The sequence below is a fragment of the Rattus rattus genome, chromosome 2 (assembly GCF_011064425.1).
Source record: "Rattus rattus isolate New Zealand chromosome 2, Rrattus_CSIRO_v1, whole genome shotgun sequence".
NCBI classification, from domain to species: Eukaryota; Metazoa; Chordata; class Mammalia; order Rodentia; family Muridae; genus Rattus; species Rattus rattus.
The window spans coordinates 8,095,131-8,109,025 of NC_046155.1; the positions used below are offsets into that span (position 1 = coordinate 8,095,131).

Here is a 13,895-nt window from a genome sequence, read left to right on the forward strand (position 1 = left end):
AAAAAAAAAAAAAAAAAAAAAAAAAAAAAGGACTAGCTGCTCTTCCAAAGGCCCCTCAGACTCTCTGGGTTCAATTCTCAGCACCCACATGGCCCCTCAGGACTCTCTGTAGCTCTTGTTCCAGGGAGTCTAGCATCTTGGCACCAATGCAGGTAAACTATCAATGCACAAAAAATGAAAACAAATAAACATTTTAAAAATGAGCTTTAAGGGCTGGAGAGATGGCTCAGCGGTTAAGAGCCCTGGCTGCTCTTCCAGAGGTGCTGAGTTCAATTCCCAGCAACCACATGGTGGTTCACAACCATCTGTAATGGAACCTGATTCGGTGTGTCTGAAGACAATGACAGTGTACTGTGTACTTACATAAAACAAACAAATAAATCTTTTTTACACTTGATCTTAGCCAAAAGGCCGAGAAGCGATAATAAATCTTTTTTAAAAAATGAGCTTTAAGGCATTGGCTCTGCTTTGTATGACTGGGAGAGCTGCAATGGATAAACAGTACGAGGTAACTCCACTAAAGTGTTCCTCCTGGGAAGAACTAATGGAAAAGAGAGAGCACAAGTTAGAAGTCATGGAAGACTCTACCCATCAGAGCCAAGGGAAATCCATGGCTCGAGGTTTAGACGTGAGTGAGGGGAGGAGTCTTTAACTGTGCTCAGTACAGGAAACGAATGATCAGGGAACATTCTGCCTCTGAACTGCCTGAATTGGGGGAAGACTTTTAAATAAGTGATGAGGGGCTGAAGCGATGGCTCAGTAGGTAAGCACACTTATCGCTCCTGCAAAGGACCTGAGCTCGGTTCCCAGTTCCCAGTACTCACATGACGGTTCACAACTGTAACTCCAGTTTGTAGGCTTCAGGAATATATATGGTACACATATATACATGCTGCCAAAACATTCATACTCATAAAAATTAAAAAAAAACAAAAACAAAAACAAACAACTTGGGGCTAGAGAGGTGGCTCAGTGGTTAAGAGCACTGACTGCTCTCCCAGAGGTCCTGAGTTCAAATCCCAGCAAACACATGGTGGCTCACAACCATCTGTAATGGGATCTGATGCCCTCTTCTGGTGTGTCTGAAGACAGTGACAGTGTACTCATATAAATAATAATAATAGAAAAAAACTAGCAAACAACACTCCCACCCCTAAGGATATGAGCATCACAGAGCTGGCCCTGCCACTTATTTACCTCCTGTACCCTGGTATGGACAGAAGAGAAATTACTCTCCTTCCTCCTCACCCCTTATCACCTGGGGCAATTGGGAGACCTGGACCTGGGATCACAAAAGCAGGAGAATGGGCCCTATACTTCCCGTGGGGAGCACAGTAGAGCTGACCCTGTTGTTAGAGGGTGAGACAAGCAGGCCCTATGAATGTGAGCATGGGGAAGCTGGCCCTGCCATTTGCCTGTCATACAGTGACATAGGAGAAGGAGAGATGTCTCCCCCCACCCCCACCTTGCCCATTATCACCCATGACAGGCAGGAGAGCAGGCCTCTGCACGTTGCCCGGGCAGCACAGTAGGGCTGGCCCTGGACATGGGGGTGGCAGGTGAGCCAGCCTCTCAAGATGTGAATGCAGGAGAATTGGTTCTGCCTCTAATTAGCTCTGTGGGTCTCTGCTCCCTAGGTCCTCACTAACTCTGGCAGGCAGGAGAGCTGGCCCTGGGGTCATGAGAATGGGTGAACCGGTCATGTTCCTTACCACATCACTTGGGAGGATGGGCCCTGCGCCTCACATAGGGTATTGCAGGAGAACTGGCCAGAGGCAGGAGTGAGAGAGTTCACAGCTTAGATATCTCTCAGCCCAGATCCAGGGCTTTGAATTAGCCCACTCCAACATCTACCCCATGGATGAGCTGCTGGATTACACGAAGGGGTCAGTCCTACAGATCCAAAACTTCCAGATCTCTACAACACAGGGGACCAACAGGATAACCCAGAGGAGTCCCAGTGAGGATCCAGTATTGATCGTGTAGCAGAAGCCAGAGACCTTGTACAAACCAATGACTCATTGCAATGAACATTTGCAAGTAAAGAAGTGTGGACAAAAGGGGTGTTCTGTGGGACACACAGTGACACAATACAGCTTCCACAACGAGGATTTTTTCCCTCTGTTGGTGGGGAGGCTGAAAGGGTGGAGGATGAGTATGAGAGTATGGGAAGGTGAGTGGGATTGGAGTGCATGATGTGAAAGTCACAAAGAACCAATAAAAAGTTTAAAATCTTTCAAATTTAAAATAAATTAACAAAAGATTTTTTTTAAAGTGCTGACAGACCTCCCAGCCTGGCTTGTAAAGTTGCGGATATCAGGCATCAGGTGTGGGGATGGGATCAGTCTGTGAAAGCAGACACTGTGTAATGCATTTGCTCCTCCCTCCTTGCGGCAAAAGCTGCATAATCCGAGGCCATACCAGAACAGTCAGTTTCAGAAGGACTGCCTTACAGAAGTCACGAGGACACTTGATCATTGCTGGCTGAGGTTTGGCTCTGTTGGATTTGAATGACTTGGACTAGCATGTAAACCAGCTTTGTATGGTGCTAAAGAAGAAATGAAAGAACAGGGCCCGCGTAGGGCTCAGGAGAGCAAACGTGTGGAACCTTGTGTTGAGCTAGAGTCTTGGGGCGATAAGTCAAGAGAAGCCTGGGGGTTCCCCAAAGGATGCCAGTGACTGCTGCTGGGCCTGCTGCTGTGGCGGTGGGCTTTGTGGGGTGTGGGTCTGTCCCAGCAGCTTTCTCAGGAGGGTGCCTAAGGTGGCACTCAGCGTACCCAGAGTCCATATGTTAAGGTGAGGACTTACTGGCTCCACAATGATGTGCAGATTATCTAAATTGGGGTGACTGTTGAGGTCAGGCGTGCCTTAACTCCTGGAAGCCTCCAGAAGTATCTGGGCAAGAGGGAAGGTAGACAGGTAAGGAGCTGGAAGCAGGGCAGGTGAAAGGGTTGAGCTTGTCCCTGAGTATTCAGTATTCCTCTCCCCTGGGCTGGAGATTGTTGGCTCAGCCTGGGGTGCTTCCAGTAGCCTTGTGTAGCTCACGGTGTGCCTCACAGGGTGCTGGACCAGAGCTTGTCAAACACATGGACTCTCAGTGTTTGCAAGAGGCCAGCGCATAACCTCAAACAGAAACAATAGCTCACCCTGCCAGATCCCTCAAAGACAGAAAGACGCCTAGTGCCCCAGCCTAAGGGTGCAGGACAGCCCTCCGGGAACAATTCTGTATTATTAAGAGCTAAGTAAAGTGGTGTCTTATCTCCCCCTCACACTGGACAGCAATTGATTTTTTTTAAAAAAGGGATCCTTTGTGCTTTATTGGACCTTTTGTTTGCTCATTGTTTTTTTGGGGGGTAGAGAGCAGGGGTTGAGACAGAGCTTCTCTGTGTATCCCTGGCTGTCCTGGAACTTACTCTGTAGACCAAGCTGGCCTCACACTCAGAGATCTGCCTGCCTCTGCTTCCCAAGGGATTAAAGGTGTGTGCGCTGCCACTGCCTGGTTTCCCCCTTAGCTATTGACTCCTGAGATTAATTGGCACTTACTTGCAACAGACAGCAGTGAACCTTCAGAGGCCTGCTACCCTCTGGAAAGGTTTCACTATGTATATCGACCTCCTCGCAGATTTAGAAATACCATCTTATTGGTGCTGTTGTTGCTTGTTTTTTTTTTTAAAGATTTATTAATTTATTACCTATAAGCACACTGTAGCTGTCTTCAGACACACCAGAAGAGGGCATCAGATCCCCATTACAGATGGTTGTGAGCCTCTATGTGGTTGCTAGGATTTGAACCCAGGACCTCTGGAAGACAGTCAATTGCTTTTTTCTCTCCAAAAAGGTTTTTTTTGTTTTTAAGAATTATTTATTCTTTTGTTTGCTATTGTTTTTGGGGTCCTCAGACACACCAGAAGGGGACATCAGATCTCATTATGTGAGCCACCGTGTAGTTGCTGGGATTCCAGGACCTCTGGAAAAGCAGTCAGTGCTCTTAACCACTGAGCCATCTCTCCAGCCCCTGTTTGTTTGTTTTCAAGGCATGGTTTTGAAAGACCCCAGCTTAGCAGCAGTAACGCCATTTTGCAAGGCTGTACTTAAGATGACTGGTTCAGAGAAAGGTTAGAACACTGAGTACACAGCGGCTGCCAAGCAGGATGTGTATGGTTGAAGACATGACAACAGACAGACTGCGGTTGAACGCTGACAATGAGGCCTGCCCCTCTGGAAAGGTCCCACACCCCTGGTGGGGGCCGAGTCAACTGTTATGTTTCAGGAAGGTAGCTAGGAACTTGCCCCTTGGGCTAAACCTTTGGGGGGCCGAGTTTTTTTATGTTCCAGAAAGGTAGCTAAAATTGCCCTGGGCTGAACCCTTGCCACATTAGAATCCACCAATTATATCCTGAACCATGCATCTGATTCATTACAGATGGTTGCTCCCAGAATCCTCCCATCCTTGGTTGCTAGGATTTGAACCCAGGACCCTGGAAGACTGAGTCCACAGGTGTCTGTGCCATCCGAGTCCAAATCTCTTGCTGATTGCCCTGGTGTTTGTTGGTCATTGAGTTGGAGGACAATCCCGAGGGGAAGTTCTCCCTGAGAACTTTTCAGTTTCTCAGCATAGCCCTGGCTGTCCTGGAACTCCTGTGCAGACCAGGCTGGCTTAGAAATCTACCTATTTCTACTTCCTGAGTGCTGGCATTAAAGGCTTGTGCCACCATGGCCCAGTGCTAGACAAAGCATCTTAAAGCTATGTGAACCCACTTAAAGAAGTGAAAACGGGGGCAGGAGACAGGGTAGCTAAGAGCCCATACTGCACTTGTAGAGGGCCAGAATTTAGTTTCCAGCACCCATGTGAGGATCAGGCAGCTCACAACTGCCTGTAACTCCAGCTCTCAGGAGTATAATGCACTCTTCTGGCTTTTGTGGGTCTCTGTACACACACACACACACACACACACACACACACACACACAGCATTAAAAAACAAAAAAAATTTTGTGCACGTGTGTGTGTGTGTGTGTGTGTGTGTGTGTGTATTGTGTAACTCAATCCACACAAGGTGAAAAGAACAGGTACAGCTGTGATTTCTTAGAGGGGCAGAAAGAACGTAGGGGCTGGAGAAAGGAGAAGTGTTGTGGAGATCTGCCCTACATGAAGAACAAGGCTGTTGTCACCCAGGACCAGAGCATTTGTGATTACCCAGTCTGTATTCTCAGGGACTGGCTTCATTAACATAGAAAGGCGGTGATTATCAAACCCGCACTCCCCCCACCTCCCAGAGTACAGCCATGCTCTCCCTCCCTTGCACTTCCCAGATGCAGACGACCTGGGAGGTGCTTAATTAGATGGGAAGTGGAAGGTTAACTAAAAGGGGTGCCATCCATGCAGATTTGAGGAAGTGGTCGCCTACACTGATGTGGGACTCTTGGGGTGATGCAGCCATTTGGAGTCATCCCCAATCTGTAAGTGACCCCAGTCAACTCATGGGTTTGGCGGTCTCTGTTTGGGTAGCATCATTTCGGGGGTCTGTTTTCAGTCCTCTTTGGTGTTAGCTTGTTTGTTACACTGCAGCAGCAGGAGGCTGAGGGGCACACAGGGCTGAGATTGCGTTTGAAGTAGATAGCACGCAGCACAAGGCCTAAGAGTGAGGCGTCCTAGAGGCAGAATGTAAAAGTCCCAACAGAAGCGAGGGGAACCCTGAGTCCAGCAGAAGCACAGGCTAATTTGGAGGTGCACAGGCTACTCTCCGTGTGCTGCAGGCCCACACTCTTCATCTTGCAGCCAAAGGAGCCTTAGCATGCTCTCTGTCAGTTGGGAGCAAGCAGAGCTAACAGGTGGGCGTGTCTGGCTCAGTTCCCAGTCATTCTCCCCGGCCTCTGTTTTAGTGGTGGTGGTGAGTTCAAGGCAGAGTTTTTCCATGTAGCCCTGACTGTTTTGGGAACTTGCTACAGAGCTGGCCTTGAACTCAGAGATCATCCTGCCTTTGCTTCCAGAGTTCGAAGATTAAAGGTGTGCCCAACCACCTTCTGGCTTCACCTTCTCCCTTTTTGAAACAGGGTCTCAGGAATTTCAGGCTGGCCTCAAACTTGCTATGTAGCTGAGGATGACCTTGAACTCCTGATAGCCCTGCCTCCACTTCCCAAGTGTTTGGGTAAATTTGTGCTACCACACTTGACCCTCAGTTCCCTTTTGCAGAGGGAGGCAGAGGTGCTATGTCAGAAAGGGAAGAAGGATCTTGCTGGGTGAGTCTGCCTGTCACTCAGAAACTTGCCTGGTCAGTGTTGGACTGGGTGGGAGAGAGAAGTGCCTCAGGACTTTGTACCTGACCCTTTTGCTTACTCAAGGAACCACCAAAATTGTTCCTCCCTTGTGCAGCTGGCTGTGAAGGAATCTTGACACTCCTGTAACCCTAGAAGTTGCTGGAACTGGTGGCACATTTTGGGTTTACAAAAGTGACACTTCTGACCACGTGAAATCCTGAAGCAATGAAGGGGAGTTTCCTTGGTTCTTAGTACATTGCCAGGCATAGATCCTGTCCCTTGGCAGGCCACACTGCCTGCTACGCACTGCCAGCCACCAAAAGGATGACTGTGGAGAAGAAAGAGTTTATTCACAGGCAGCCTGGGTGGAGCTGGGAGAGCTCTGTTAGAGTCCTGCATGCTGTCTTTTTTGTTTTGTTTTGCTTTTGTTTTTGGAGACAGGGTTTCTCTGTATAGCTCTGTCTGTCCTGGAACTCATTCTGTAGACTAGGCTGGCCTAGAACTTAAGAGATCTGCCTGGCTCTGCCTTCTGAGTCCCTGAGTGTGCCACCATGCCCAGCCACAAGTTTTTTTTTTTTTTTTTTTTTTTTTTTTTTTGTTTTTTATACACATCTAGATGTGTATAAGAGACAGCACCAGTGAGGGCATCAGATCTCATTACAGATGTGGTTGCTGGGATTTGAACTCAGGACCTCTGGAAGAGCAGTCAGTGCTCTTAATCACTGAGCCATCTCTCCAGTCCCGAAAGTTGTCTTTTAACCTCTACATTTGCACCATGGCACAAACATGCGAACACACACACACACACACGCACGCACGCACGCACGCACGCACGCACGCACGCACACTAAATGGCCTTTGAGATGGGTTAGATGGCAAGATGTCTTAGTGGATATAAAGTCACCATGAAGCCTGAGGACCTGAGATCAGTCCCCTGGATCCATACGGTGGAAGGTAAAAATTAATTCATTCATGCTGTCCTCTGACTGCTATATGTATGCCATGCAAAGATATCCTCTCACCATGTGCACGTACAAAACAAATAAGCCAAGTGTGGTGCCACATGCTTTTAATCCCAGCTCTCAGAAGGCAAAGGCAGGTGGATCTCTGAGTTTGAGGCCAGCCTGGTCTCTATAGTGATTTTTCAGGACAGCCAGGGCTACACCAAAAAACCTTGACTCAAAAACCAAAACAATAATAATTATATTCATCATTGTTATTTCTATAAATAAGTAAATATAATAAAATTAAAGTTAAAATCTGTAATACAATGTAGCTGGACTAAAAGCTACTAAGCCCTACTTGCTAAGTCTCAAAAAACCTGGGACAAGTCTCACGCAGTATCTGTGACTCTTCCCATTACTTCTCACCCCACCAAACCCTAAACCAGTCCCTCCTAGGGGCTGGGCTTCCATTCTTCCAGCTTCTAATTCTATATAATCAGCCATTTTGGATGCAGGCTTTCTTGCCCTGTTGGTCTCCTTGCCCTCCCTTGACCTCTTGACTCATGGCTCCTCTCTTGCCTCCCACTTCATTCCTCTCCAGCTTTCTCCTCTCTCCTCTCATGGCTGATTCAGTTTTGCTAGCGATGTTCAGTGTGGACCCTGACAGATGCCTCGACTGTGCTCTTCCTCATGTCTGCAATAGGCCTCTTGACTCATCTGACCATGGGTGTGGTCATCTGGTGCTGAAACTGAACAGAACACTACTTAGGTTGCCAATGGGAAGTAGACAGCAGTGTTAAAAAATGGCTCCTGGGGGTTGGGGATTTAGCTCAGTGGTAGAGTGCTTGCGTAGCAAGGCCCTGGGTTCGGTCCTCAGCTCAAAAAAAAAAAAAAAAAAAAAAAAATAGCTCCTCCCTTTTCTCTTTCTGACTGTTAGAGACTGTGATTTGGTTATGCCCATAGAAATCCATGTAATCCTGATTTGTCATAAGTTTTGAATCTATACCTATAATTAATAACTTTGGTGAATGGGGAAAGGACAATGTTGTTTGGAAGGAATTTTATTTATTTATTTACTCTTTTGAGACAGTTTTTTTTTTTTTAATAGACCTGGTTGTCCTGGAAGTAATTATGTAGGCCAGGCTGGCCTTGAACTCACAGAGATCTGTTGCTAAGCATACTGGGACAAAAGTCATGTGCCAACATACTTGTCCTGGGAAGTAATTTTGTTTTGTTTTGAGACAGGGTTTCTCTGTATATCTGGACTCGATATGTAGGCCAGACTAACCTGGAACTCACAGAGATCCACCTGCCTCTCCTCCCATGTGGTGGGATCAAAGGCTTATGCCACTATACCAGGCCTGGGAATTGTACTGTATTGGGGCTATGGAGATGGCTCAGTTGATAGAGTGCTTGATATGCAAGCGTATATACCTGACTTGGCATCTATAGCATACTTATAACTATCCAAGAACAAAAGAAGTAGAGATGAGCAGAGCCCTCTGTGGGCAGCACTATTCCCTAGGCAAGCAGTCCTGAACTATATAAAGTGGAGAAATAGAGTTAAGCACAAGCGAGAAGGTGTGAAGATGTCTATATATCTGTCTTAGTTTGGGTTTCCATTGCTGTGAAGAGACACTAAGGCAACTCTTATAAAAGACAATATTTAATTGGGCTGGCTTACAGTTCCAGAGGATGAGTCCATTATCATTGTGGTGGGAAGCATGGCAGTGTGCAGGCAGACATGGTGCTGGAGGAGCTGAGAGTTCTACATATCGATCTGAAGGCAGCTAGAAAGGTCTCTTCTGCCCTAGGTGGAGCTTAAGCATAGGACCTCCCTCAGCCCACCCCACAATGACTCACTTCTTTCAACAAGGTCACACCTCCCTAACAGTGCTACTTTCCATGGGACAAGAGTATTCAAACCACCGCAATATCTCTTTGCTCGTGGCGTGGATGTGCTGTGGCCAGCTGTTTGAAGCTCTCGTCACTGTGACCTTCCTATGTTTGGACTGTAACCTGGAATAATCCCCTGTCCCCTAATTTGTTTTTGTCACACAGAAGAAAACAAAACTAGGACAGCTGTCTTGTTCTCCTGATTACTTTAACTTTAGGTATGAGATATTCTTGTCTTATGTCCATGTCAATATTACATCAGTTACAGATGGTGGGGATGGTGGGGGAAACATGAGGCTGGGATCATGTGGGATTAAACAGAGCTGGGATTCCAGGACTGTGCCATCACACCCAGTTTAAAGAGTACTGGAGGTCAAACCCAGGTCTTTGTGAGTGCCAAGCACCCTCTACCAACAGCGCTACAACCCCAGCCTTGTGATGTGGTCTCTCTTTCTTTTTAAATTTAATTTATTTTTATTTGTGTGTGTGTGTGTATGAGTGTGTGTGTGTGTATGTATGAGTGTGTGTGTATGAGTGTGTGTGTGTGTGTGTGTGTGTGTGTGTGTGTGTGTGTATGTGTGTGTGTGTGTGTGTGTGTGTGTGTGTGTGTGTGTGTGTGGTGTGTGTGTGTGTGTGTGTGTGTGGTGTGTGTGTGTGTATGTTTGTGTGTGTTGTGGGTGTGGGTGTGTGTGTTTGTGTGTGTGTGTGTGTGTGGTGTGTTTGTGGTGTGTGTTTGTGTGTGTGTGTGTGTGTGTTGTGTGTGTGTGTGTGTGTGTGTGTGTGGTGTGTGTGTGTGTGTGTGTGTGTGTGTATGTGTGTGTATATGTGTGGTGTGTGTGTGTGAGGTGGGTATGTGTGGTGCGGGGGGTATGTGTGTGTGTGTGTGGTGTGTGTGTGTGTGTGTGTGTGTGTGTGTGTGTGTGTGTGTGTGTGTGTGTGTGGTGTGTGTGTGGTGTGTGTGGTGTGTGTGTGTGTGTGTGTGTGTGTGTGTGTGTGTGTGTGTGTGTGTGTGTGTGTGTGTGTGTGTGTGTGTGTGTGTATGAGGTCGTAGTGATGTTTCTTCATTACTCACTGACCATTACGACTTGGATTCCAGGAGGAGTGAACTCTGCCAAGACAGGAACCAGTTGAAAGCAACATCCCGGAAGGCCAGGCTGCACCTTGGAGCTGAGGTGATGGAGAGTCACATTATGCCTTACGTGAGGGACTTGTTCAGACCACCTTGCCATCTAGAGCTGAGAGAGTGATGGGCAGGACCACACAGACCAGGACTGGGTAAGTAGGAATGCCTCTTGCCCCATTTCCCCCTCTGCATAAACCGAAAGCTCTTCAGGGCCTAGAAGACAGATGTGGTCACTGTGCCCTTTGTGTGTCTCTTCCTAGTGTGGTCACACTGAGCACATGTCCCCCTTCTCAGCCTTATGCTTGCTTTCTGTGGTCTGCATGTTGGGGTGATGGCAGAACCTAGTTATTGCGGTTGTCAGAACAGGAGCTTTAAGCCTAAGAACTCCAGTTATGAGTGTGCTCTGAATATCGCTGTTATAGAATTAATATGCCTTCCCAGTGAGAAATCACTCCACACCCAGATTAATTAAAAAAAAAAAAACTGTTTAATAATAGCACATGACTGGTTGTTCTGGCTGATGTACAAAAGGGAACCAGTGAATAGCAGAAAGTTTGCTTTGTTTTTTTTGTTTTTTTAAGATTTATTTCCTTTTTATGTATATGAGTACACAGTAGCTGTCTTTAAAGTTATTTATGTATATGAGCACACTGTATCTGTCCTCAGATACACCAGAAGAGGGCATCAGATCCCATTACAGGTGGCTGTGAGCCACCATGTGGTTGCTGGGAATTGAACTCAGGACCTCTGGAAGAGCAGTCAGTGTTCTTAACCGCTGAGCCATCTCTCCAGCCCCCAGAACAAAAAATTTAACAGCTTATATAGGCCTTAGGCTTATACAGGCCACATAGGCTGCCATCCTATGGCTCCTCAGGTTCTGGTTCCAGGCCACACTTGGAGCAATTAAGACAGACAGGAGTCTGTAAGTCTGGACACTTGGCAGATGGGAGATTTACCCAGCAAAGAGATTACCAGAATTATTCTTAAATACACGTATGCTGTTCTTTCCCAGCGCTTGTTACCCAGGCCCATCCTCCCACCTGGCAGGATTATGATTTCCTGACAGGAGCTCTGGGGACTTAATGGTAGACCAGGACTTAATCATGGTTGTGACCCTGGGCTGCCCCCTTGAGCTGCCCCTTAGAGGCCTGTTCTTAGTTAGATAAGGGTAAGGGCCTAATGGCTGGTTTGAAGTCAGGGCTGTCTCCTTCTGTTATGGGGATGGATCACTACACTGCTATCTTTCAGTGATGTTATCGGAGGCAGCTTTTTTTTTTTTCTTTTAGCTAAATTCTGCTTTGTGTGACTTAATAATTCCTGAGCCAGTTTATTAGTAAATCCAAAATAGCATCGATTTCACTCATCCGTGTCTCTTCTATCAGGTTAAGGGCCTTCCAGGCTGGACTCTGACACTCTGCCATTCAAGGTCACCGAGTCTGTCATAAAGGGTGGTGACTTCATTCTGAGTTAGACGAAAGTGGCCTTTAGCTTCCTGAAACAACTTGCACACACCCGGTACCTAGGTACCAGTTGCCGTAGTGTCCCATGTGCCAGAGGTGTGATCTGTGGCCACACTACAGAATGACCTCTCACACTGGATGAAAGCCAGCAGAACGGCAGGGTTTATTCAAGGTTTCCCATTTCATCCTGGAGCTGGAGCTTCAGGACAAGCGCTGTAGGAGTCTCGCCAGGCTCGGCTTGGCCACCCATCCCAGGGCCAGTTGAAGAGTCAGGACTGGTGAAATGCAGCGAGACATTTCATCTATGGAGCCACACTGGGACGAGCAGACAGAGGCATTGCCTGGATAGATAGGGTCAGAGCCTGGGCCATGGCAACCCTAACAAGCTAGGCCCAGTGACCATCAGGCTCATACGGACCCTCCTCGGGTCCATTAAAGAGACAAGGAGGTAGTAAAAAGGAGGGAAAAGGCTCTTAACCACTGAGGGATCTTTCTGAATGAAAATGGTGCAGTAAAGAGACCAAGATAGCTACTCTGTAGGTAAAAAGGGAGAAGTTTATTCCAAACTCCTGGAGAAGCTACAGGGGAAAGATTTCCAGGGATAAATGGGAATGGGAGCTTGTGAGCTCTAGTGGGGCTTCTGAGCAGGGACTGAGGGACCCTAGAACCTTGACAAGTTACTAGGCACCACAGCAGTGTGTGAATGGAGGAGCCGTGTGTTCCCACGGCCGGAGAAGACTCCCTTATTCTTTTTTTTTTTTCTTTTCTTTTTTTCAGAGCTGGGGACCGAACCCAGGGCCTTGTGCTTGCTAGGCAAGCGCTCTACCACTGAGCTAAATCCCCAACCCCAGACTCCCTTATTCTTAGCAAGCAGGAACTTTCTTCAAGCTTCTAATGGGAACAAGGCTTTTGTCTAAGTGCCCAACCTTGGGAAAAGGAATTTCTTGGGGGACCAGACACTTCCCAGCTCCTTAAATATGTATCTTTCCTTTCAAATATTGTAAAACTTGTGTTTTAGATAAGGAATTCAAATATTTTTATGGCCTCCCCCTTCCCCCCACCTTGTAAGATTTTTTTTTTTTTTTTTTTGGTAACGTTTTAATCCCTCCATCCGGTAAAACCTTTGTTTGTACAAGGCCCTCCACACCATTCCAGGAATTGGATGGTCTGGAGCAGGTGCCCTCTTTCCCCTTCCTCCTTCATTTCCTGTGTTCAGACCCTTCAGAGTAGACAATCAAATTACACCAGGCGAGAAGACACAATCACCAGCTGAGTTAGGAGGGAAACCACACGCTCTCGGTTCAGCTCTTCTGAGCACACAAACAGAACAGAAAGTCTGTATCGGGCTGAACCTTGCCACCCTGAGTAACGTCTCCCTCCTGTTTATTGTACCCTCAGGCTTCCCTTGCCTGAGTGGTAGTTTCAGTCCTTAGAGATTTATATTTTTAACAATCACTTGGTTTCTGAAATCCAGAGTGACTCAGGAGGAAGCATTCAGGACAATGACTTATCTCTGTGCCTTCCACCTTAAAGAGGGCTGTGGCATGTCAGGGACGTGACTAACAGACCCGGTGACTAACAACCCTGTGTAGAGGCCACCAGGAACCTGAGTCAATGTTAAGAAGCAGGCCAGGCTGGCCTTGAATCAGAGATCCGCCTGCCTCTGTCTCCGAAGAGCTGGAACTAAAGGTTTACATCACCCCACCCAACTGCAATAAAGACTTTTAATTGGCTATAAAATGTCTCTGGTGGGCTCTCCGTCTGTAATAAAAGTTTCATAAAAACCTGGAGAGATGGCTCAGCAGGTAAGAGAATTGTTGCAGAGGATCAGACTTTGATTTCCGGCACCTACATGGCAGCTCACAACCATCTGTAACTTCTGTCTCAGGGGATCTGATGCTCTCTTCTGACTCCTGAGAGCACCAGGATGGGGCTGGAGAGATGGCTCAGCGGTGAAGAGCACTGGCTGCTCTTCCAGAGGTCCTGAGTTCAATTCCCAGCAACCACATGGTGGCTCACAACCATCTGTAATGGGGATCTGATGCCCTCTTCTGGTGTGAAGACAGCTACAGTGCACTCATATACATAAAATAAATAAGTAAATCTTTAAAAAAATTAAAAAAGAGCATTACGATGCACAAGCATAGATGCAGGCAAGACATTCATATACACAAATAAGAACATATTGAAAAAAATCCAGGTAATATGACATGAT

At 47.1% G+C, this 13,895-nt stretch overlaps 1 pseudogene; it reads right to left on the bottom strand.

Moving 5' to 3' along the window:
* Positions 1 to 288: 288 nt before the first annotated feature.
* LOC116895106 lies at positions 289 to 423 on the bottom strand (annotated as a pseudogene).
* Positions 424 to 13,895: the final 13,472 nt, after the last annotated feature.